The 27,417-nt window shown below is 39.4% G+C and overlaps 1 pseudogene; it reads left to right on the top strand.

Annotated features, from left to right (window-relative positions):
• The first annotated feature begins 449 nt into the window (after positions 1-449).
• On the top strand, positions 450-4,799 carry LOC101416421 (acyl-protein thioesterase 1 pseudogene; annotated as a pseudogene).
• Positions 4,800-27,417: the final 22,618 nt, after the last annotated feature.

Raw genomic sequence — 27,417 nt, 5'->3', positions numbered from 1 at the left:
GTTTTGTGTGCACATTGGTGCATGTGGAAATGTGATTATACTTTTCTGCCTTTTATCCCATTTCTAATCACATGTTGCTGTGCATATGTGGACACAATGTGGATAGACAAGATTACATGGATAATGATACTTTGGTTGACACATCATCCCTCCAAATTTGTAAAATATCAACCCATTTCCTTTGTGAAATGCTCCAGTTAATTATGGAGCTTTTCTTGTAAATTAAAGATAATTTGGAATTCAAAATGACAGACATGGAGGAATATGAACAACCCCAGCGACCATCTCTGGGACAGTTGCAAAGTGTCTTGGAGGGAACTTGCAGCCAGCTAGTTGGTCCCATGAAAATTCTACAAGTCAGCTGCACCACACCTTCATTCAGTCATAGACTGAGAAGAAGAAAAGCAGACAGGCAGTAATCTGTTTCTCAGAAGGGCAGATTTGTCACAATGACAGGGATTGGCATAGATGAACTCTTCCAGAATGCAAAGGTGTGTTCACACATGCTGAGGAGAACATGGCAGTCTGAACAGATTGGTACGAGCTTCCTGAAACAACAAAGATAAATGATTTATAGATTGACCCTATTTATTTAAAAGTTTATTTAAACTTATCAAAGAAAGTGTAGAATGGATGGTGCAAGATTATCACACTTGTCCACACACAAGAACACAACTCTTTGCCTCTGAAGGCAGGAGTAAGACTTGTATGTCCTGTTCTCTAGCCACACTCTTCTATGTCATGATTGACAAGGTTAGGATACCCGGGAAGCACATCCAATTAGAGGATCCTACCTTTTGGAATTGGAGTCTCACAGGCTTGGTCTTTCCAATCCACATGGCCATTCCAAGAATTTGAGAATCAGGAGAATCACACCCATCATCCATGTGGGATCTAAACCCCCTCTCCATATAGAAGTGGAGTGGACATCACCAACCCATGGTCCACAGGATGGAGGAATAAAATATGGATTAGAGTGGACTTATCGGTATTATACTATAGAACTATTGTGATCAGTCATGGAAAAAACTGAAGCATTGATCTGGAGAACATGGCTAAGGTAGTTGCTGAGGGCAGGGAGAGGGAAATAGAGATGAGATGTGGGAGCATTTTCAGGACTTGGAGTTATCCTAAATTATATTGCAGGGACAGATGCTGGGCATTATACATCTTGCCATAAACCAATGAATGTACTGGGGAAGAGTTTAAACTACAATGTAAACTATAATCTATGCACTGCAGCAGTGTTCCAAAATGTATTTACCAAACACAATGAATGTGCCACAATGATGAAAGATGTCGTTGATGTGGGAGAATTGGGGTGTGTGTGAGGTATGTGGGAACCCCTTATATATATATATATATATATATATATATATATATATATATATATATATATATATATATATATTTAACCTACCCTGTGTCAGATGCCCCCACTTAAGCATCTTAAATAGGTAAACATCCGTATTATATTTTCTAAAGAGTTTTCTCAACATTATAGTTTCAACCACATAACTGACAATTTCCTATGTTCAAATGTTCCCCCCACTCTCCCCCCAATTTCTTGGGCCATCTAACCCATCCTCCCATCCCTAGCCTCCCTCGAGGTCACAAAGCCCCACCCAAGGGTATCCCTATGCCCCCATTTTATCACTTCCCTGTACAAATACTTACCTCCAGCTTATCATCTTATATTTTTTAATTTAAAATTTTCTTTGATTTATGTATCTTTTAAAAAAGATAATTTAATAAAAAAAATAAAGAAGCATATATATTGGGGAAAAAAAGAGTCTTTGTACTGAATTGGATGGGGTGCCCACCCTTGGAGTCAGGACATGAGACCCCAGAACTAAGGGTTCAATGACCCTCCACCAAAGACTTGGTTCTTTATTGTGTCTTGCAAACTGAGCCCATAAGGTCAGCACTACATGAGGGTAATGCAAATCTCCCCCAGCTTCCTCTTCTCCTGGGTTGATGTTGGAAACCTGAGCACTGGGCTCCACCATGGACAGGTTTCATTCCGTTCTCCTGCTACTGAGTGTCCTTTCCTGGGAGGTTTCTGAGCAGTGAATCCCACAGGGATGAAAAGAATCCTCTTCTCATGCTGAGCTACATTCATCTTATCCTTCTGCTCCCTCCACAGGATCTTTTTCCCAGGTCAGGCTGAAGGAGTCTGGCCCTGGTATGGTGAAACCCACCCAGACACTTATGCTGACCTGCACCTTCTCTGGGTTTTCACTCAGCACTTCTGGAATGCATCTTGCCTGGATCTGCCAGCTCCAGGGAAGGCACTGCAGTGGTTTCCAATCATATGGTGGGATGATGAAAATTTTTATGCTTTGTCTCTGAAGAGCCAGCTCACAATCTCCAAGAATACCCTCAGAAACAAGGTTTTCCTAAAACTGACCAACATGGATACTGTAGACACAGTCACATATAATTGTGCATGGAAAGGAGAGAGGCACAAACCCAGGGTCCTTCTATATAAGAACCAGGGCTGCTTTTTATCTGTTCCCTCACCTCTGCACAAAACCAGAGTTCAGTGCAGATGGACTTCCTGTTATTCTCTAGGGTTTCCTATTCCCATCGAGCAGCCAACAGGCTTAGGCTTCCTTTCCCTTCCCTACTGAAAAGAATCATCCCCCTTATGTTCTTACAAGCAAGACACTATATTCTCTTTAATAAAGACTCAACCTGATAGGGTGCAATTACATCAGTAAGATGGATTATCTATACAGTGCAACCTTTTGCATGAATTCATAACCTTCAAAGTGCAGAATGCAAATAAGCACAATATATGTTTTTATTAAATTCTTGCATGTAGATATGTGGAAGCATCATTAGATAAGAAAATGTGAATAATGGCAGAACTACAAATATTAATGTGCTATGAATTGAAGGAGAAACACATTCCAAAAGTTACAAAACATAAAAATAAGATATAAGAAATCATACAAAAATGTATATATCTTCTAATCATGGAGTATCTGAGAGTGGTGGTACAAAACTGAAGATTCAGGTCTTTCAAATGGGAGCTGTGAGTTTTAAATTTTGGTAAAGGAGAAATAAATATATCCCTGGATGTCCAGAGGTAAATAATAATATGTATGATACTTGAGAAAGTACACACCTAATTTTTACATCAAGAAACAAACCCTATGGGAAACGGACTTGGCCCAGTGGTTAGGGCGTCTGTCTACCACATGGGAGGTCTGCGGTTCAAACCCCGGGCCTCCTTGACCCGTGTGAAGCTGGCCCATGTGCAGTGCTGATGCACGCAAGGAGTGCCTCACCACGCAGGGGTGTCCCATGGGTAAGGGACCCCCACGCACAAGGAGTGCACCCCATAAGGAGAGCCGCCCAGCGCGAAAGACAGTGCAGCCTGCCCAGGAATGGCGCCGCCCACACTTCCCGTGCCGCTGACGACAACAGAAGCGGACAAAGAAACAAGATGCAGCAAATAGACACAGAGAACAGACAACCAGGGGAGGGTGGGAGTTAAATAAATAAATAAATCTTAAAAAAAAAAAAGAAACAAACCCTATTAAATCAGAGGAGCAATCTGGCAAAAGAAGAACAGAAAACAAAATTAACAAGCAAACAAAATACAACAGAAACACTGCAGCAAATCATATCTCCTGAAATCTCAATATTAATTTTGTTCAAAAAAAGGAATTGTCCAAAATTGTTGGAAAATCGTCAAGTGAATAAGAATGACCACACTATAAATAAAGGATCAAAAAAGGCACCATTATTCCAAAAGAGACAAGTGATTGAGAATACACCACTGAGAGAGAAGAAGAAAATCAATATATTTGGGGAGTTTGCAACATTTATGATATTGAAATTCAAAAAAATGGTCATGAACAAAATTTGTGGTTGGGGAAACAGTATTAATAAAAAGAAAAAAATGATAAAGTAAACTATACCGTATGTAAACATTTGTCCCTCTACAAGACGTTCATGAAATTGATAAGTCTACTTACAGACAAGGGCATATATTTGCAAATTCCATACCCACCATATTACTTAAAATCTAAATATAAAAAGAACCCTGGGCTTCGAAGTGCCCCTACAACTTCTCACCTTCCCTTCCGACTCTGCTGCCCAGCCATGCCTTTGCGGCAAAAACAGGTCAGCCCTGCTGCCCGCCATTGTGCCTGCGACCTGCAAGGGCACCACAGCAGTGGTTTTTCTTCACGGATTGGGAACTACAGGGCATAGATGGGCAGAAGACTTTGCAGGTACAGAAGTTCACCTATCAAATATATCTGCCCGCATGCACCAGCTATGTCTGTATGAACATGATTTTTCCTTTTTGCTTTGATATTATTGGGCTTTCACCCAATTCACAGGAGGAAAACCTGGAGTCTAACAGGCAGCAAAAAATGTCAATACTTTCATAGACCAGGGGGTGAAGAATGAGATCCATTCTAACAAGATTCTTTGGGGAGTATTTTCTCAGGGAGGAGTCCTATCTTTATATACTGCTCATAGCATACAGCAGAAACTCGCAGGTGTAGCAGCACACAGTTGCAGGCTTCCACTTTGGGATTCATTTGCATGGGGTCCTATGAGTGGCACTAATAAAGATATTCCTATTCTCCAGTGTAGGGAGATTGTGGCACTTTAGTTCCCCTAATATTTGATTCTCTTACTGCTGAAAGGCTACAAACATTAGTAAATCTAGCCAGTGTAACCTTCAAACCTTTGAGGGCATGATGCACAGTTCATGTCACCAGGAAATGATGGCTATCAAGCAGTTCATTGCTAAAGTCCCACCATCAGTTTATTGACATCATTGAGCCTTGAGTAGAAGTACACCAGGATTACTGTAGGAGAGTAGAAACCTTTAAACATGTCCAATCCTGAAACTTCTTGTTTGCAGTGTTAGGTTTTACAAATAAATACCAATGACACACACTAAATAATGTCTCCTCATGGGAAATATATGTTCTTTTAAGTTTCTATACATGTATTCATATATGAACCCAGAGTATACATTATTAAAACAGGTGAAACTATCTTCTTTATCTGAAATGTATTTGGAAAAATTACAAAATACTAAAACAGAATTTTTATTACAACATTTAAAATTATTTTTATGCTTAATGAAAATTTGTTCAGGTCTAAATGAGCAGTTAAGATATAAATGATCAAACAGTTCTGTGACTTAGACTATTTATTTATTCCCAAATTGTCTAATCACCATAAAACAACCATGTTTTAGTATATGTATTTATACATAGTGATTGTAATACAAAATAAGAATGAAGTGCTGTTTTATTATTCCTAATAATAGGAATAATACTTTGTTAGCTGAACAGTAATACTATTGCTCTCCTCAATTAATGGCCCTTTTATTTTAGGGACCAGTTTTTCTTATTAACTATCACTCCATTTAATATTTTTTTCTCCTGTTGATGAAAGACATGCTCTTCCTTTATTATCCTTCATAGCAGACCAAGTATTCCTTCTGTGCACATCCATCTGGTGTTAATAAATGCTGTAATTTGACATTTTAAATTACAGACATTTTTTTATTCATGATGATTTATACATATAATGAAATCAGACGTGACTTAAATATATGTACTACTTATTTCTTCAACTGTATCTTAGTACAAATTTAGACTTACTCAGTTGTTAGATTCTTTAGTTCAGTAACAGGAATAATTCTGTGATTTTAATTTTCTATAATCAACTGGAAGAATAATTAGATCATATTGTAGTATGTTTTGAAAAAATACTTATTTTAAAATTTGTAATTTCTAAGATGATTTGGTCTAAGATAGTTATCCTTTTAGCATAGTTTGTTTACTTATTTTGTATATGTATGAAACCAAGTACTTTGGAAAATTAGATCCATCAGAAAATTTTGCTCTATTTTTATCTGCCTAATTTGAAATTTTGACTTTATTCAAGTGATTTTTTTAAGAGGTACCAAGAATTGAACCCAGGACTTTATGTATGCAAAGCATAATGTGGTGACTTTCTTAAAATTGGTGAAACGATATTGTTATAAGTGTTCTATGAATTATAGTCCATAGCTTGCATTAGGCCTCCTATTTTAAGTTCTATTTTTTTAATTTTTTATGCTGCTGATATATATATATATATATATGAATACAAAAATAATGCATATCCCCATTTTACCATTTTCAATTATTCATTTCATTGGTGTTAATTATATTTACAATGCTACCACCATCAACCATCAACAGCACCCATTACCAAAACTTTCCATCACCTCAAACAGAAACTCATTTAAATTAAACATTATCTCCACATTTTGCAATACCATCTGGCCCCTGGTAACCTGTATTTCAGTTTCTGACTTGGTGAATTTGAATACTCTAATTATTCTATATAACTGAACTGAATTATTCTATATAACTGAACTGAGTGTCTGGCCTATGTCACTCAACATTATCTTTTTGTCCTTAAAACACCATTAATTGAATATGAATTTTGTGTCCATCACTACTTCTGGTCCAATACTGAGTTTTTCTTTTCTTTTTTTTTTTTTTTTTTTTGGTTTTGGTTTCTTAATGTACTTTTTATTTTATTTTTTGAAAAAAGAAACTTATTTTACATAAATGTTACATAAAATATGTAGGGAATTCCCATATACCCCATTCCCTAGCCTTCCCACATTTTCCCACATCAACAACATCCTCTGTTAGTGTGGTATATTTGCCACAATTGATTGACGCATCTTGGAGATTGCCACTAAGCATGGATTATAGTTTACATTTTAGGTTATACTCTATTCCACAAATTTTTGTAAGTTATTACAAGTTATACAATGGCCTCTTATCTGTCATTGCAATGTATTTCAGGACAATTCCCAAGTCCTGAAAATGCTCCAAAATTACAAATATCTTTCCCTCTCCCTCCCCACAGAACCTACAGTGGCCACTGCCTCTACATCAAAGATAAGATTTGTTCCATTTCTAGTATCACAATAAGTCTACAGTAGAAAGAAAGTACATCTACTTCAGTCCATTCTTCATCCCCCAATCCTGTGGATTTTGGGATAGCAATGCCCACTGTGTCTCTAATTTAGAGGAGGCTTAGATCCCAAGGGGCAGATGGATGGCACTACCTTGCTTACAATTGCAGACTCTCTCTGGCACTTGAGATGATCATTGTCAATCATAATCTCCTTGTTAGTAGTCCTGGGTGAGTCCAATGAATTAGAGAGTAGGTACTGCAAATCCATTGACATTCAGGGTTCAACTCATACAAGGACAGCACAAAAATTTAAGTTTCTTAGACATGCACCTATCAACATTATCTCTTGAAGCCTCATCAGCTCGTAGAATGCATCAGAACTTCATTCTTTCTGAAAGTCTAATGGTATTCTAATATATGTGTATATTACATTGTGATTATCCATTTACCTGTTTAAGGATACAGAGTTATTTTCACCTTTGGCAATTGTTAAACATGCTACTATGAAAAGTTGTGTGCAAATATCTGAGTCCCTGTTTTCAATTCTAGTATGTATATACCTAGAAGTGGGTTTGCCCATCATATCGCCAATATGCTTTGTTTGGTGTACAAAGATCCACTCTAGGACACCACACTGCATTTAACTATCATGTCTCCTAATCACTTCTGGCCAGAGATAGTTTGTATATTATGTGGTTTTTCAGTGGACTATTCTATAAATGGAAATTGGATCAAGAAGTTTGAAAGTACTATATCATATTACCCTCGTCTGCCTTTATTAATTCCCTAATAATTGAACATTACAGAAGGTGGAGTGTTGGAAGCTCTTATAGTTATACAGCTATAATGTCAATTTGTCTATTTCAATTATCAATTTCATCAATTGGGAATTGGAGAATTGACTCCTTTTTCATTGTGTAATTTCTGTCTTTAATTCTAATAATCTTAATTTTGGAAACTATACTTTGCCTAAAATTAATATTGAGACTCACAGTTTCTTTATTCCATGGTATCAAGGTATATATACACATGTATATCTATCTGTAAGATATAGGTTGTGATGGTTACTCCCTTTCAGATTGTTTCCTCTGTAGTGGAGCAGATGAGGGTCTGGGTACTTTTCAGCAGTGATTTTTTTTCTCCCCCAGGCAAAACCACACCAAGTCTTAAGAAGTTGATTCCACATGTTACCTTGCTCTCCTATTAATGAAAATGCCATCTAGTGACCTATCTCTGATATCAGCTAATGTTTGGGTCCTATTTCTCCCTGCAGACATCTACAGCTCTCCAGGTATTTTTGCTTTCCCTTTGACTTCAATTACCTGATATGTTGATGTCAATTAGATAATGTGCAGTTTGTTCAATTTTTGTTGTCACTGATTTTGCTGTTTTTAAGGAATAATAAAGACTTTTCTCTGAATATCAGACTTCTTTCTAATATCCAGAAACTAGAAATAGTCCTAACATATTTCAGGAGATAAATAGATAAACACATTGAGATCTGTGCATACTTTAGAATACTAGGAAAAAAACTCTTCATTAGAATAATGAATGCTTCAGACTCAAAACCACATGGTCACATCATCCAAAATTATGCTGAGTGACAGAAGGTAAATAAATTCATATATTTATAATTCAATTTATATAAATTCCAGAAGATGTAAACTAATCCGTAATAACATAAAAAGATCTACTGATCTTTTTTACTCGGCATGGTGGGAGGTTGGAAGAGGAGGAAGGAAGAAATTTAATAAGGGGTAAAAGAAAACAGGTAGGGGTGGTGGATGTGCACAGTTTTTTGATCATTGTGTTGGTTGCACAAGTGTACATATATATCAGTATTTATTGATATGCTTATGAATTCCAAAAATAGACATTGGATTATTCTTGTAATTTAATCTGTAGCAGAGCATGATTGAGTTATGATTAAGGCATTGAGTCCTCACCTCTTGGTGGGTAGGGACTCATAGATAAAACCCATGGTGAAGAACAGAGTTGAGGGTTTCTGATGTTGGAGTTTTGATATTGGAGTTTGATGCTGAAGACTTCAACTGGAGCCCTGAGAAGTCAGCATGCAGAGGAAAGAGAAGCCAGCCCCAGAAAAAAAGGAACCTTGAACCCAGAGAAAAGCAAGCCCCAGAAATGTAGGAACCCAGGAAGCCTGAACCCTCGCAAATGTCAGCAGCCATCTTGCTCCAAATAGACTTTGGTGAGGGAAGTAATTTATACTTTATGACCTGGTATCTGTAAACTCCTACCCTGAATAAATACCCTTCATAAAAACACACAAATTTCTGGTATTTTGCGTTAGTATCCCTTTGGCTGACTAATGCATGCTGCTTGTATCGATTTTACCTCAATAAAACTGTTTTTAAATGGTAGGTATATTCATGTGGGAAAGATGGAGACATAACCAGTGGCACAAGGAAGCAGATCTGGCTCACATGATAAGGCCTCCCCAAACCTAATGGGGGAATCTGGGTTCATTCCCTGGGGTTTCCTGGAGAAAAAGAAGAAGAAAAACATGCCTGCATGGTGAACCAGTGCCCACATGGAGAGCCGAGTACCTGCAAAGTGAGCTAAGTGCATGCATGAGTGCCTGCATGGCAAGATGAGTGCCCACGGGGGTGCCTAAATGGTGAGCCAGGATCCACACAGAAAGCCAGTGTCCATGCCATGAACTGAATGGCCACATGAGTGCCTGTGTGGTAAGCTGAGTGCCCACATGGTGAGCTGAGTGCATGCACAACAAGACAATTGTCCGTGTGGTGAGTCAGTACATGTACAAATGAGTCACACAGTAAGATGATGATGCAATAAGAGATGAATGGAAGAATCAAGGGGAAACATAGCAGAGACCAGGAACTGAGGTGGTGCAATTGACAGGGGATCTCTCTCGGTATCAGATGTCCCCAGGATCAGATTGCAGTGAATCCTAGAGTAGAAAGACCAGAAGAGAAGACCAAAAAAAAAAAGAGAGAGAAGTAGGTACAGAAGACCACACAGTGAATGGACACGGACAGGAAAAACAGCAAGGGTGTGGGTGGGGGAGGGGGAGGGGAAGAACAAAAAGTCATTATCTAATAATTTAAAAATAATAGTGGCACATGATGTTTCAGACACTCCTGGAAAACATTTATTGACCCCAGGTCCTCTGCACATTATTCAGGTAAACATTAGCACACAGAAACACCACAATTAGTTCCCATTTCAGAAAGGAGCTGCACTGGGTTTGCCCCATTCTGTCCTAGAGCTGGTTCAGGGAGGCATTTGTGTCCAGTGATGAAAAGCACAGGTCTAGACATGGGTTCCTACTGATCAGGTATGTAAGCTCATGGTAATGGCACATAATTCCTCTGTTCTTCTGTGTGTAGTTTTACAGCTGTGAAAAAGAAGTAGCAGTGAGTATAACTCCCATATTTAGTGTGCCCTTGTAAAAATAATACAAAGTTATTTCTATAAGTGGCCCAAAAAACCATGTAATAAAAAAATCACATTTCCTGAATGTTATCATTCTCCCCCAGTTCTCTCCCAGGTCACTCATATCTGCTCTGGGCACTGTCCCTTCTGAAGTCCTCCAAGACAAGGCCATCCTGTAAGGTAGGAGGAAATGCAAATGTAATTCCTCCCTTTGCTAATGTAAACCAGCCTAGCACTGACTGCAGCTCTGGCAAAAGAACCCCACTCTTGGATTCCCAAGGTTTCCCATTTGCTGCAATCAGCTCAATGATAGGTTGGCTCAAAGGGAAGGCAACACAGAACTTTATGAAATAAAGGACAGAGAGACACAAGAGAGAGATAAAGATGGGACCAGGGGACTCACAGCTTCTGGAACTGAGAGCCTTGACTCTAGTTTCTACATTGTATTTATTGGAAAATACTGAGCAGCTGTTCGCTCTCAGAACTGCAATATCATCTACAATAAAAGGGAACAACTGCAACATCTACAATAAGGAACTGGTCATACAAAGTTCAAATACAATTTAAACTCTTTTTCCCACATTTCCCCATATTTGTTTTGACATGACACAAATGACATGTCACTGATTAACAAAGTTTCCTGCATTTCCTGTTTAGGTATGAACAATACTCATTATTTTTTTTCAGTACCTTTGGTCCCAGGATTGCTCAAACTTAAAACAAGAGATTTACATACTCATTCAACAAGGTACATTTATATATCACAATCCATCAAATCACTTAAGCACACGTTTCATTATTAAAATTCTGGTTAGTATTCAATCATTTTATACATAATCCATCACTACAACAACAAACAATAAGACTTCCAACTAGCAGACATTTAATAAATAGACTTTCATTTCTCTTGGGCTTAAAATTCCCAACCAACAAGGCTATATAGGCCAGTACTCAATCAGGAATGATCTCATTTTCCCCAGTTTATATAGTGCTTTTAGCATCTTCACTGGACTTGGGTCTTCATCCAATTCACAGGCTAAGTCAATATATACCATCTCCCTCTTTTTTTTTTATTTTTTAAAGCAGCCTGCTGGAGGTCCTCCTACTCCCATGAAGGACCTTTCCTAATTAACACATCAACCACAATTCTCATCCTCCTACTTTCACTGTGCTATTCAGTTCCTAGATTATTCTCTAGCATTCTGTCAATTGGCATTTACATACCTAGACTACCATTTTCAGTCACATTCCCATTTATAAACTAGCTGTTATTCACTGTGTGTTCCATCCACTCTATACATTTTTACGCTTTTACAGTAAATCTAATTAAAACTTCTACATGCATTAAACATCAGTAATCCACTCAGTCCTCCTCTTATCTCAAGAATCCACCACCTACCACCAGATCTTGAAGATATTTTCCTACAATTTCTTCTAAAAGTTTTGTGGTTCTTGCTTTTATTTTTAGGCTTTTGATCCATTTTGAGTTAATTTTTGGAAAAGGTGTGAGATAGGGGTCCTCTTTCTTTCAACTGTAGATACCCAATTCTTTCAGCACCATTTGTTGAATGGATTTTTCTGCCCAAGCTGTGTGAGTTTGACAGGCTAGTCAAAACTCACTTGACCATACATGTGAAGGATAGTTTCTGAACAGTAAATTTGGTTCCATTTGTCTATTAAGTCTGTCTTTAGGCTAGTACCATGCTGTTTTTACCACTATACCTAGGTAATGTGATGTAAGGTCTGGAGATGATGGTTCAATTTTCCTTTTTATGGTGTTTCTTGCTAATCAGTGCCTCTTACCCTTCCAAATAAATTTGATGATTGCATTTTCAATTTTTTCTTTAATGCTGGTGGAATTTTTATTGGGATTACATTGAATCTGTATATCAATTTGAGTGAATTTGACATCTTAATGATATTTAGTCTTCTAATCCATGAGCATGGAATTGTCTTCCAGCTATTCAGGCCTTTTTTCATTTCTTTTAACATTAAATTGCAGTTTTCTGAATACAAGTGTTTTACATTGTTGCTTAAGTTTATTCCAGACTATTTGAGTTTAATCTGTTATATTTTATTTTCACCACTCTTTTGACATTTTTAGTTACTTTTATTGATATAATCTTCATTTCTAGACTCTCTTCCAGGCCTCTCTCTCCTCTCTTCTCTTTTCAGGCTCTAGCATAACCTTTAGTATTTCCTGAAAATCTGGTCTCTTGCTTAGAAATTCTCTCAGTTTCTGTTTATCTGTGACTATTATAGTTTTGCCCTCATTTTTGAAAGACAGTCTTGCTGGATATAAGATTCTTGGCTGAAAGTTTTTCTCTCATAGTATCTTAAATATATCAGACCACTGTCTTCTTACCTCCATGGTTTCTGGTGTGACATCAGCACTTAATCTTATTTGGTATGACTTAAATTTTTATGATTTGCTTTTTTCTTGCTGTTCTCAGAATTTTCTCTTTGCCTGTGGCATTTGACATTCTGATCAGTATGTGTTTCAGAGTTGGTCTATCTGGATTTTTTTGGATGGGAGCACGTTGTGCTTCTTGGACATGGATATCTATGTCCTTCAATAGGGCTGGGGAATTTTCTAGCATTATCTCTTGAAATATTTCTTCTGCTCCTTTTAACCTCTTCTCCTTCTGGGACACCCATGATATATGTTTGCACACGTTTTGCTTCATTTAGTTCCCTGAAACCTTGTTCAACTTTTTCCATTCTTTTCTTCATCTGTTCTTTTGTATGTTCACTTTCAAATTTCTTCAAGCTTCCCAATCCTTTCTTCTGCCTCCTCAAATCTGCTATTATATGATCCCAGCATTTTAAAAATTTCATTTATTGCACCTTTCATTCCCATAAAGCCTGCTATTTTTCTATGTATGCTTTCAAATTCTTCTTTGTGCTCATCCAGTGTCTTCTTAACATCTCTCATTGAGACATTCATGTCTCTCATTTAATTTATTAAGGAGACTTGTTTGAATGTCTATGATTAGTTGTCTCAACTCCTTTATTTCTTCTGCAGGCTTATCTTGTTCCTTACCTGAACCATAGCTTCCTCTTTTTTGGTGTGTATTGTAATTTTTGTTGGTGTCTTGGCATCTGTCTTACTAGACTATTTATTCTGGCTGCAGTTTTTCTCTTTTGTTTAAGGCTTCCTGCCCTTTCTCCCTTGCTGGCTGTGAGGTAGGAGTCAAGCATATAATTGGTGCTGTAAGTTGTGGAGTCTCAAGCTGCACTCATTGTGCCAGAGACCAATGAAACTTCTTACTACTTTCTCCTTTGCCAGGGGTAGGGACAGAGTCACAGCAGTGTGAAATAATCCAAGTGCAGGCCTAGACTGTAGCTGCCCAGAAAGACTGATGAAGCTTCATGCCCCTTTCTCCTCTGCCTATGGTGGAGGTGGAGCTGGAGTTATAGGCAGCAATCTATGCAGTATGTATCCAAGATGACTGGAGTTGCCCTGGTAGACTTCCAATTTTCAATCTGTGCCAGCCATAGTTAACTGAGTTACCTGGATAGGTTGCTGCAGGCCCCTCCAGCCTCCTCCCTGCAAGGGATGGTCCTGATGGCTAGGCTAGGGCTGCAGGCTGATCTGGGTGAGAGAAACTGGTTCCTCCTGTCACTGAGATTTTCAGTCAGCACGACTTCCCCTCAGGCTGGGTCAGAGTCAAAATGGCAGCCACTGGCCTCTTTCCAACTTGAGTGGAGTCAGACCCCAGCTGTTCCCAGGGTTATATCTTAGCCAGACAAGTCTATCAATCAGTAGTCAAAATCAGCAGCCAATCATCTTCTCCCCTGTTTTTGGGAAATGATTCTTCCAATTCCAGCCACAGAATAGCTCCTGGGGCAGCTCATGCCACCACAGTAGGATAATCACTGGCCTCCATTGCTTGGCCGGTAATTTCCTGGAGAGGCTGGTGCAGGTCCCTGCAGCTTCCTCCCTGTTGAAGGTGGCACTGGGCCTAGGATAGAGCTGCAACCTGACCTGGATGGAAAGAAGCCAGTCTCCACCAGCACTGGGATTTTGTCTACCCCACTTCCCCTGTGTCAGGTAGAGTTAAAATGAAGGCTCCCAGCCTCTTTTTGGCTTGAACAAGCTCAAACTTCAGCTGTTCTCAGGATTATACTTTAGCCTGCTGAATTTATTCATCAGTAGCTGAAATTGGTGCCCAACCCTCTCTTCCTCTCCTGTTTTTGGGAAGTGGAACTTTTAATTCCAGCCATGGAACAGCTCCTCAGGTGGCGTGTGCCTCCAGTGGAGAATGGGTACTGGCCTCCAGGGTGTGGAGCCTTGACTTCTGAGTCTTCACTGCAAATGGGCAATCTCCTCCTTCCATTCCTTCAAGGATGTGGCAGGATGCCCTTCTGGCCTCCTGGAGCCCCCAAACATGTGCTTCAGCTGGCTACAGAGAGCTCTGGGTGTTTACTAACTGCCCTATGGCAGGAGCTGATTCTAGGAGCTCCTTACTCTGCCACCATCTTACTGGTTCTGCACTCATCATTTTATTTTAAGACAAAATACACCTTATTATATTTCAGTTAGCATTCCAGCAAACTTTTTACCTTTTTCAATATTCACTTAATTTTTACATCTTTCATTTTATCCTGTGAAGAAAAATAAGTTATACATTTCAATTTAAGCAAAAACTATTTTTTTATGAGGAGACATAGTAATTCTACTAATCAAGACTTACAACTATAGAGATCTCATTGATATTTTAAACTTAGGTAATAATATAAGCACTTTATTTTTTGGTCATTTGTATAGTGCTCTTTCAGAACCTTTTATCAAATTATATCACTATGGAGATATCAAAATATACACTGACAATTCTTTATTTCCTTTTCTTTTTTTGTTCCTTTCTCTCTTTTTCTTTCTTTTTTGAACAATAACACATACTGACACAATTACAACATACACCCTGACATTGAACTAACACAAAAGCAGTTCCAAATCTATTAATCTAGAATTTCTTCATTGCTTCCTTTCATAATTTAACATTTCTTTTCCAGTTTCCCCCCTCTAAATTTCCTTCTAAATCTCTTTCTGTCCCTAAGACATACTTGCTTTATGATGCCATACTTGAACAAGTTCTGTAGTTTAGATGGTTTGATGTAATGCCATTCTAGTCCTTGGAATGAGACTCACCCATGCAGTTTCCAGTGTCTGTCTCTCCGTCTGCATGACTGGAGGTTTGGAATTTCACAGGAACTTTTGTCATCTCTTGCTGTCCATGACATGGCTCCATCCATTGAGCTGGCACCTACACAGGATGTTCTTCATCTCCTGGGGAAATACAAGCAAACCCTCCAGGACTTAGAATGCTTTCCAAACCACTTGGAGCTCTGCCCTGTCACAACTTCTTTAGTTTTGCTTGAAGCGATCCTTCTTCCCTTTGGTTTACTGTTCAGGTGCCAGTTGTTGTGAGCCTTCTTCCCTCCGAGCCCCACACTGGGTTTCATTTGCAGAGCTTCCCTTCAGGCCCCAAATTGGGCACCAGTTGCTGAGCTTACCTTTGGGCCCCAAGATGGGTGCCAGTTGCTGGGATCAGCTCAATGGTAGGTTGGCTCAAAGGGAAGGTGACACAGAATGTTATTAAATATAGGACAGAGAGAAACACACAAGGCAGTATAAAAAGATGGGACCAAGGGACTCACAGCTTTTAGAACTGAGAGCCTCAACCCTAGTTTCCAAATAGTATTTATTGGAAACTACCAAGCAGCTGTTTTCTATCAGAACTGCAACATCATCTACAATAACAGGGAACAACTGCAGCATCTACAATAAGGAATAGGTCATACAAAGTTCAAATACAATTTAAACTTTTTTCCCACACCCATTCAATGAAGGGAACCAAAAAGATACCATCTATAATGGGGTTTGACTTAAGCTGGGTTTTTATTGTTGCATTTTTAAAAGGACATTTATGGATAAAAATAAATATTAAGTATATGAGTGTATATGAGTGAGTGAAAGAATGGATATTTGGGACAGTTTTCTGACCAAGATTTCTTAGTGCCTGGAGATATCAAATGTGGAGTGTGGATGGTAGAGTCTGGGAGAGACTTGGTATGGACTGAGGGGTCTCTGATACTCTTCCAGACATCCTTTGGATTAATCTTCAGAAACTACTTTATGGGTTTGTTCCAAGAGGATCCCAGGAGTGGTCTGGAGTGATGAAAGTATGTCAAACTATGCAGATTCTATAAAGGGGCAGTTCATTAACTCAGGACCAAAGGTCTAGAGCATATTGTGTCTTCAAATGGATAGCCTGAAAGCCAAGGACACTGCTGTGCATTAGTGAGTGAGACCCAGTGAAGGGAGTTAGTGTAAACCCAGATTCAAACCTCTCCTGCAAAGTGGCCTCCGGAGGGACTCAGGACCCCATAGCTCTATGACCATGTGGAGACAGAGGCATGGGGTGGCATCTTTTGCCATCTGGAGATTTCTCTATGAGTCTGTGTTTCTTCTTCTTTCCCAGTGATCAGTTCTGATCAATAATCGAGGTCCCTGTGGATGCCTTAAGAGGGCAGCTGCTGAGAGCAGAGTGAGTAAGTTCAATGCCCATAGGGTCTTTGGGAACCCAGAGGAGCCTGTAGATGCTGGGCATCTACAACAGCACTACTGAGCACAACTGTAGCTCAGTCATCAATGGCCACGGCTCTTACCAAGGACAGTTCTGGGTGCCACCTACAGAGAACAACCTGAGAGCTAAAGATGAAAGATTTGCTGTGTGGGACCCACTTTGCACAGAAGAATATAGTAGTCCAGGTCTATAGCTTCCTATTGGACCCATAGAACTAGTGCAGGGGGAAGTCAGGAACATGCAACCCACGGACAAGGAAAGGGGCAGGTGAGGGGAAACTCAATATGACTTAGCCAAAATGAAGGTACAGTGTAGGTACAAGGGGAGCTCCAGATCATGGAGTCCAGGGACCTGGACTGGCATCAGGTGGAGGGAGAGTTATGGACCAATGATTCCAGGGGCCATGAATGTGGACAGGTTCAGGGGAACTCAGCACTGCTGAATCCAAAGGGCAGGACCTGGAGCAGTTGGAGGGAGAGCTTGGTACCCTGAACCCTAGTATCCAGGACCAAAGCAGGGGCAGAAGGTGTTGGGCCTCAAAGCAAGGGTTTATGGTTAACCAGAGATTGCAAAAAGAAAACCTCAACATGAGAATTAGGTAAAAACATTTGTTATGCTTGCAAACAGGAGTCACGGTCGATCTAAAGTGAACCAGACCCAACTCCCTGTGCTGCGGTTTCACTCTTGCTTAAAAACTTGTTACCACTTAGCATTTGCTTTGATTATGCATTACCTTTTTCACATATGAATGAATATACATAGCTAGTTATAAAATCGTATGATTAGTGTGTTCAGAAAATCATGCTTGCACATACATTGCATGGTCAAATTCTGGGGTGAGAATTTTACTCTGTTAATTAAGCAAGTTGAAGTGACAGCCAGGGGCTTCTTCTACACAGGCCCAGCCAAATGCTTGAAATTGGTATTTCATACCTCATTGCTTCAACAGGATTCTTGACCACAAGAAATGGAATCTATCATGAAAGGAAGGTTACATCTCATCACCTTCTAATTTACATATAATTCTTTCCTTTCTATCCTAGCAACAGGGAATAAATAAGTTGCTTTCAGATATTTGGTTATCCTACATCCAACCAATTCCCTCCTTCTAATTTTTGGCAATGTTCTTATTGCAGGGCTAAAGGGTTGAAGCTCAGATCTCCTGTAAACACTTCCTGCTGGTACTATGGGCGCTGATCTCTTTAGGGAACTGTGGTAAGAGGGTGGTCTGAGGAGGAAAAGTCAGTCTGTTAGAGTTTACAATTGCTTTTGGATAAAGAATTGCATGCAAAATATGAATATGGGTGCAACCACCAAAAGAATTAAGATAATAATTAATGAAAGGGAGTGGCCACTTGCTGAAGCTGGATGGGTTTAGAGAGAAATTATTTCTCTGTGGTATGAGGTCACTGGATTTGTTCTTTAATTTTATTAATGTTTTCTGTTAGAGTAATGGTGTGCCCTGGGATATGGAGACTGATGATTGCAGCCAGAGATTTTATTGAGAAGCTATCGCAATGGAGGGTTTCTGAAGAAAATATTTCAATCCCCCTGCCAGCAAGGCAGGGGTCTGAAGAGATTTCAGCCCACTCATGGATGGTAGTGGATATGACTTTATACAGTACATCAATAGGCAGGGAAATGTTATTCCATGGGGAGGGGTTTAGAGTCTGAGTACAACCTGGAGTCAATAAGGGGCTGAGAGTATGGGCCATGATGTGAACCAATGTATATGAGGTGCAGAGGTGCCCAAAGATGTACTTACCAAATCCAATGGATGTGTCATGATGATGGGAACGAGTGTTGTTGGGGGGGGGGAGAGGGGGGCTGGGGGGGTGGGGTTGAATGGGACCTCACATATATATTTTTAATGTAATATTACAAAGTCAATAAAAAATAAAAAAATTAAAAAAAAAAAAATAAGGGGCTGTAGAAGTGAATTCTTCCCATGTATGGCTAGGGGTTATTGGGCTAGGAGGTAGTGCATTCTTGGAATGTGAGAGGGTTTGATGGTGCCTGGTCCCAGAAGGAATGAGTATCCTTAACTTCTCTATCCCACCCTGATACAGCTCTTTGTTCATTCGTGGAGGGAGATGCACTGCCTTCCCACAGGTAGCCTGTAGCTTTTTCAATCAATCAGAATGGAGTCAGAGCCTTATGATATATTACACATTGCAGACCTTGTAAGGGGGAACCTCTAATATTCTTAACATTTTGATTATATATATGTATGATGAAGGACCTAAATAATGGGAATACTGAACAGAAAGGAAAGGTGAGAGATTTGGGATGTCAACTCAGTCTGGCTACTACTTCTTGCTCTTATATGGTTGCAAAGAGTGCCCTTCCATTCTGTCCAGTGAATTCTGAATAATGTTCTCAAAGAGTTTGGTATTGGCATTCATGCAGCAAAAAGATGCCGTTTATATTCCTGAGTTGTTGAATGTACAATTTGGCATATGAATGAATGGGAAGCTGTAAGAGACAAGGACCAAAAAAAAAAAAAGAAAAAGAAAAAGAAAATAGAAAGAAAGCAGCAGCAGGAATAACAGTAGCGGTGTTATAATAGACAAAAGGATTGATTTTAGGTGTGATGTAAGAGATAAATGAGATTAAACATTACTGGTTCACATAATTATTATCTCGGTCTTTCTGAATGATTTCTATGTTTTCTTTCAGGAATTTAAGATTCTCTTCTACCTGCCCTGTGCTATTCATAGAGAAACAATAAGTTTCATTTATGATTGCACAAGTGGTTGTTGCAGTCTTGTAGTATTCTCATGGTTGGTTTTGAGATTAGTCCATCTGGTTGGCTTAGGTGCAATGGTGGGGGTTTGGAGTCATCTGTTATAGGGGCAGGGGAAACCTGCTGGCACTGACCAGGGTTGTGGAGGTTATTTTGCTGAAAGGGGTTAACATTCCCAACTCTTTTTGATACATTTCGGTGGAGAGGGAGAACAGAAAGGTGGGTGTTGATTATCTGGCTGCTTTCTGCTGTTATGGAGGATTGTGGGATTCAGTTATTGTTCCCCTTTCATGGTTGCGATATTGTGGCTTCTGGCTCAGTGGCTGGCACAGTAGTTTTGCAGCAGGAGAATATCATATACAAGAACATGGGTGACATTTCAGAAACAGCTGTTTGGATAAACTGAGTTACTACATAGAAGATATATGGACCTGCTGATAAAATGAGAGTTTTAATTGTGGTAAGGGCAGGAATTGACCATGAAATTTAGGGTAGGCTGTGAGGTTATCACCTCCAGGAGTCTGAGGAGAAGGAATAATAAGATTATACATTCAACATTGAGAATTAATGGTTGACAGTGAAATTACATGATTTGGTGGGCTTACACACATAGAGTTTTAGTGGGAATAGGAGACGTTAGGTTATTAGCTGTGGTTTCATAATAGTGTTTCTGAGTGATTTTTTTATTTTTTATGGATTTAAGATTCCCAACCAGTGGGGTTCCATAGGTCTATGGCTAAAATCATTTTATCTTCTCCCAGTTTGTATAGTCTGAGGCATAGGCAATAACAAATTATTATTTCCCTTTTTGTTCCACAAGTTAAGACAGGATACAGTCTCTTAGTTCATTGTTGTAAAGATTTCTTACCACCATTTATTTATTATTTTAAAAGGCAATTTATTCTCTCTTTAAGATCTGCATAGTAGTCTGCTGGTTACAAGAGTTTCATGGCATTGTTTGTGGCAGTGAAAGCATACCTTGCTCCTGCCAAGAGTGGGAGGGGACCAATGTAATCCACTTTCCATCATGCTACTGGAGACTGCTCAGCCAGTATGTTTCATCCAGTGAATAAGTGTCACAGTCATTGGAATGAGCACAGTAGACACTCATGGGTGATGTTTATGAGCTGCTGGTCAGTGACAGGAAGTTGGAATTGCTGGGCAAGGCATTACTAGATCTGACATCCATGATGTTCAACGTTTTGGTGGAGTCACTCTGCTGCTTTTCAGGACTCAGTAGTATGGCTATGGATCTTCATGAAGGCATCTTTCTCAACAGTTCTAAGAGAGATGTTAGAGGAGGGCACAGGAATATGGACAGTTACCTGTCACTGCTAGCAGGCATCTCAGAAGTTCTTTTCAGATCCTTCCCTCACCAAGGGCAGCCTCACAGCAGTTCATTGTTCCTTTCTTGTTTTTAGTATCTGCAATCCACCCCTGGATAGGGATGATCATCTTCAGAGTGACTGGACACTATTGAGTTAAGCTTTTTTTTTTTTTTTTTTGCATTTTGAACTCGTCTCGTGATTGTGACTAAAACAAAAGGGGTATTTGTTTAGAATGTCGCCTTTGCCACAAACACCACCCAAAGCCAATATTGATACTGGCTACATCCAATTTACAGGGTAAGTTAAGATTCGCCGCCCATGTTACTGCTTAAACTTGTGTAATTATCCTCTTTACTCTTTTTTTCTAAAAAGCAGCCTGCTGGGGGTATTTTCCCATTTCCATGCACAACATTTTCTGATTAACACATATAATGGTTTTAACATCTAAGCTAAAGTAGGTATGAAGAATTTTCAGTATCCCAATACTATGAACCTTATTAATATGAGAAAAAAACTATACTTTATCAATTACAGCAGTTTTTATTTTATTTTACTCAAATGAGCACAATTTAAGAATTTGATAGATAGCCAGGACTTTGTAGCTTATTCTAATTGTTTGTCTATCCCAGGCTCTTAAGATAAGATAATATTGTCTCTGATGCTTCTTTTAATTCTGAAAAAAAAAAAGATTGCTGATTAACATAATATCAATAGGGTTACAGCTACAGGTTTGGTTTTTTTTTCCACACAGCCAGAATCGTTGCCACCAGTCCAGGACAAATGGTTGGGCTATGCACAGCCCCTTGGGGAAGCACTGCAAAATCCATTGTTGCCCTTCTCACATGAAGGTGAATGCAGGCTGGCTTGAAATACCAAAGGAGATACTAAAGAAAGGCTTGGCAAGTTTTAAAACAAGGTGATAGTGACATAACTGGATATTAATTTTTGTAACACATTTGCAATATTAGGACTACTGCAGATAGCAGTGGTGTTACTATAATTCATGATTATCTACTGTTATGTACCACCCTTGGCAATCCTCAATGGACACTCTCTATGTGCTGCCACAGAGCTGCTTCTTTAGTGGAGGTGGGTCATATCAGAATATGAACTAAAGCACTGGCCTCTTGATTTCTAGGTATAGATTGTTTCTGTGACACACATTTCATTTTTTTCAAGGTGAAAGATATTTTTCAGAACTTGACTCTGAGAAGACAGGTTTGAAAATTATGTGTCTTTTTTTTAAGAACCAAGGAAATGATAAGGTTAAAGTATAAGAAGCTATTTTGATAAAGGAGATTTTTCCTTTGTGAACTCATTAGTCAGGAGAAAAACTTTTTGCAAACTTTTGCTGAAACAGACCTTTGATTTGGGGAATTTTGTTCCTTTAACAGAGAAAGAACATAATTTTAACTTTGCATCAGGATGCTCTTTAATATTACAGCTTTTAAAACTTTATAGATAGGTGGTGGACTTGGCCCAGTGGTTAGGGTATCTGTCTACCACATGGGAGGCCCACAGTTCAAACCCCGGGCCTCGTTGACCCATGTGGAGCTGGCCCATGCACAGTGCTGATACGCGAAAGGAGTGCCGTGCCACGCAGGGGTGTCCCCGCATAGGGGAGCCCCATGCTCAAGGAGTGTGCCCCATAAGGAGAGCCACCCAGGGCGAAAGAAAGTGCAGCCTGCCCAGGAATGGTGCCGCACACATGGAGAACTGACACAACAAGATGACACAACAAAAAGAAACACAGATTCCTGTGCTGCTGACAACAACAGAAGTGGACAAAGAAGATGCAGCAAATAGACACAGAGAACAGACAACTGGGACTGGGGGGGGGGAAGGGGAGAGAAGTAAATAAATAAATAAATAAATCTTTTTAACAAAACAAAAAAACCTTTATAGATAGACAAAAATTTTACTCAACTTTAACTACAAAAATTTCTGTATTCATTCAGGTTTTGTTTTGTAAGTTAACTTTTCTTCATAACCAGTCCTTTTATTTTTTGACAAAATTACCATCTCTTTCTTTAATAATAAAAATACGTTTTACATACCCTACATGTATAGCTATTAAAATGATTTTATGACTGTCTCAAACCAAAATATTTTGCAACATACGATTACCATGATTATATTAATTAACAGGTATTTTATTTTAGCAGTGCAGGGAAAATTCTCCATTATTTTATGAAAACCTAAGGTTCCCAATGGAATCAAAATGATCTTCTGCCTATTACCACATTAATATGCAAATTTAGGTGGCTGCTGACAGATTTCTCTGTTATGCATCAATTCAGTTTCTCTTTAATAATGACTTTCTGTAATTAGCTCTTTGAATATTCCTGTGTAAGTAATGCTTCTACAAACTTCTGATAACTATTTGTTATCACATAGAATACAGTTACTTCATTTCAAGACAAATTCTGCCTTCCTAGAACACATTCCCTTACTTAATCCTATCCCAATACCTTCTACAACTTGCCATACGCATTTAAGTTTTGTCCTACATACTTTCATTCTGATTTAATGAAAACCAGCCAACTTATATTAGGACAAAACACACTTCTTTGAACAAATATCAAATTTCAGTCATACTCCCACAAACTTTTTACTTTTTCGAATATCCATTTAAGTTCACATCCTTCATTTCATTCCATGAAGAAAAAGAAACGATTCATTTCAAATTAGGCAAGAACTATCTTTTATGAGGAGATGTGTAGTAATTTAATTAGCCAAGTCTTACAATTTTCATCACTTAAAAGATTAAATATAAATAATGCAAATTTATCATCTTAGCATTCATAATTATTAATATAGGCAGTTTTTATTTTTTGGCCATTTGAATAGACGTATTAAAATATACATTGGCTTTGAACAAACTGACAAACACAAAATAGAGTCAAGACGCACTGAAAGAAATATAAATCTCATTAATTTGATCCATAATTCTTTCTCCTTGTGTATGGGTATTTTTACTACCTTTAAGATTATTTTTCTGGAATTAGTGTTGCTTATAATATACAAGCTTGTTGTTTAGAATCACTTCTAATAGTAATCAGCAACCAGTTAGGAATATTTGAGTACTATAAATGCAGTTAAGCTTTAATTTAGCAGTTTAGATAGACAGGTATTTAAAACATGTTTTGGATTATTGATTTTTAAGCATACACTTAAACTTAGGAGTCAGCTAAATGCTTGCTTGTGAGAGGCAAGCAATTGTATGTTAATTAGGGAGAGCTGGGTATTGATAAAAGCAGAGGAATCAGAGGAATAGGATTCAGATGGTGATAGATTTGAGAGAGCTCAGAGAGGGAGAAGGGGATGTGAACATGCATAATTTTTATGCATTGGGCACTTCCTAGAGAGGAAGGACAGGAGCCGGGGAGGAGGCTTGAGAGTGGAGATTTGGGCTTGAGAGTGGGAGTGGGTGGGTGCTAGAGGCTTGCAATAATTAATAAGCTGTAGCTCAGTTTTCCCTGATATGCACTGGGGAAAGGCTAACTCCATCCCCCATAAGCCTACAAGTCCAAGAGCATGGCTCTTCCCCACAGGTTAAACAAAGAAAACACACAGAGATGGGAGTAAAGGGAAATGGAAACCTTTCCTACCTACATATTAGAGGGAGATTAAAAAAAAAAACACCCTTTAATCCCTACAGATCAAAGAAACATCTTCCCTTACAGCATTCCAAGAAACCGTAACTCCATAACCCACTTCTTCTAGTCACCATCAGGGAAAATTTTCACCTCTAGGCCTTCCTATTGGTCCCTGCACCTCACTCAGACCCTTGACACACTCCCACTAACTATCATTTCAACACCTAGGAAAGTTCTATATAGATAAAATGCCCTCCTTCCATGAGTGGGCTGAAGTCTCTCTTCAGACCCCCGCCATGCTGGTGGGGGTGCTAAAGTCTGTTCTTCAGACCCCTCTTTTGGGAGAAATTTCAATAAATTCTTTCACTGCCTATGGTCATTATCAGTCTCTATGTCCCAGTAAGTGCCATTTTTCCCACCAGTGGGAAAAAACAGAGTGGGTTCAGAAGGAGGTGTGGGGGAGTGGGAGTTCAGGAGGCACTGATGAGGCACAGAGCAGGGGAGGAGGGATGTGACTGGAAAGATCAGAGTCAGAAGGGTTTCTGTGTGCAGAAGGGGGGGCAGGGATGAAATGTGAGGACCAGCCTTGGCACCTCAATGAGGAGGGGATAAAGTGGGATAGAAGGCAGTGATGACAAGAGGGGAAGGCAGGGTAATCAGATGATGAGGAGGGTGAGGTGGAGGTGATGTCTGAGTTATATATATAGAAAATATATGGGGAGCCTGATCAAGTGGATCAAAGTTGTGGTTTTCATGGGCTTTGGGGGTGGAAGGGAGGAAGAAAAAAGCTTTTGAGGAGATTTTTGTTATTAAAGAATTTGGTAAGAAGAACAGGATTGACAGACAGAGGGATGATTACAAAGGTAACAGAAGGCCTGAGTTTAAGGAACTTTGGGCCTCTTGCCACTATGCTGGATAGTTTTTTAAGTCTTGGAGAACTTGGATATCAAAATTTCACTTTCTGGGCATTGACTTTCATTGTCTAATTCATATTATGGCCACACCGGCGTCGAAGAACAAATGAGTTTCTTGGGTCTGATGTCTCTTTTTGGGTACATTTTTAAGGTTGTGGAGACAGGTTACCATGTGCTTTTTTCTGGAGGGGGGGGGCAAATTTTAATTCCCTATTTTAAGTGGCTTGGGTGAGACCAAAGTGTTTTTATGACAGGGGAAATTCTGAGTGATACAGGCACCACTGAATCAGTCAGAAATCATCCAAGGAAACAGGAATCCATACTTGGAACAAGAAATTTCTGGAGCCAAGAGATTTCTTCTCACAAAGATGCAGGCTTTCTGCCCACCATAGCCCTAAGAGACAGTGAGGATCACTCACCTAGCACTAGGATTTTTGGCAGCTTGTCCTGGTAAAACAAAAACAAAAAAACAAAAAAACAAAAAAAAACAAAAAAAAAGATGAGAGAGAAGAGCAACCTCCAGTGGAGAAATCCTCAACTTGCGAAGCTGCGATTCAACTTCTGGTGATAAATGGGCATTCAGCCATAACAGTGGGAGATTCCTCACCAATCAATCAGTCTCAACTCAACACCAGACCTGAGCTTTCAGCACCATATGTTAGAGAAATGGCACTCACTGGGACATGGAGATGATGATTGCAGGCAGAAAGGTTATTGAGAAGGTATCCCAGCTCTGAAGAATAGACTTCAGCCCTCCACTCACTGAAGAGAGACTTCTGAAGAGAGACTTCAACCTGCTCGAAGAAGTTTATGGATATGACTTTATATATCAATAGACAAGGAGTAATCCATGGGGAGGTGGTTAGAGTTTGAGTACAGCCTGGGAGCAATAAGGGGCTGTAAAAGTGAGTTCTTCCCATGTATGGCTAAGGAATAGTGGGCTAGAAAGTAGAGTACTCTTCAAATGTGGGAGGGTTTGATGATGCCTGGTCCCAGAAGGGATGAGTGTCCTTATCTGCTCCATTCCCATTGTGATATGGCTCATTTGTTCATTCTTGGGGAGAGATGCTTTGCCTTCCCACATGTAGGCTGTAGCTTGCTCAACTAGTCAGAATGGAGTCAGGGACTTATGACCTACTAAGCCTTGCAAAACTTGTAAGGGATAACCTCTAACACTGTTGTAGCAGTTTGATATTATTGATGAATTCCAAAAAGAAATGTTGGATTATGTTTGTAAACTGATCTTTTCCTCTGGGCACATTAGATTATATTGAAAATCAGAGGTTTATTTGATTAAGTAATCAGGTAAACCTCTTGTGCTAGTAGGGCTATTGGTAGGTGGGGACTCACAGATAAAAAGCATGGCAAAGGACAGAGTTAAGGGTTTTTTTTTTTAAGATATTATTTATTTCTTTCTCTCCCCTCCCCCCCATTGTCTGTTCTCTGTATCTATTGGCTGTGTGTTCATCTTTGTCCACTTCTGTTGTTGTTAGTGGCACAGGAATCTGTGTTTCTTTCTGTTGCATCATCTTGTGTCAGCTCTCTGTGTGGGCAGCACCATTCTTAGGCAGGCTGCACTTCCTTTCACACTGGGTGGATCTCCTTATGGGCGCACTCCTTGCGTGTGGGGCTCCCCTATGTGGGGGGCAACCCTGCATGGCATAGCACTCCTTGTGTGCATCAGCACTGTGCATGGGCCAGCTCCACATAGGTCAAGGAGGCCCGGGGTTTGAATCGTGGACCTCCCATGTGGTAGATGGATGCCCTAACCACTGAGCCAAGTCCACTTCCCAAGTTGAGGGTTTTTGATGTTGGAGATTTGATGTTGGACTTTGATGCTGAGGCATTTAGCTGGAGACC

This window comes from Dasypus novemcinctus, chromosome 19 (assembly GCF_030445035.2).
Source record: "Dasypus novemcinctus isolate mDasNov1 chromosome 19, mDasNov1.1.hap2, whole genome shotgun sequence".
NCBI classification, from domain to species: domain Eukaryota; kingdom Metazoa; phylum Chordata; class Mammalia; order Cingulata; family Dasypodidae; genus Dasypus; species Dasypus novemcinctus.
This window is presented reverse-complemented; position numbering and strand designations above follow the sequence as displayed.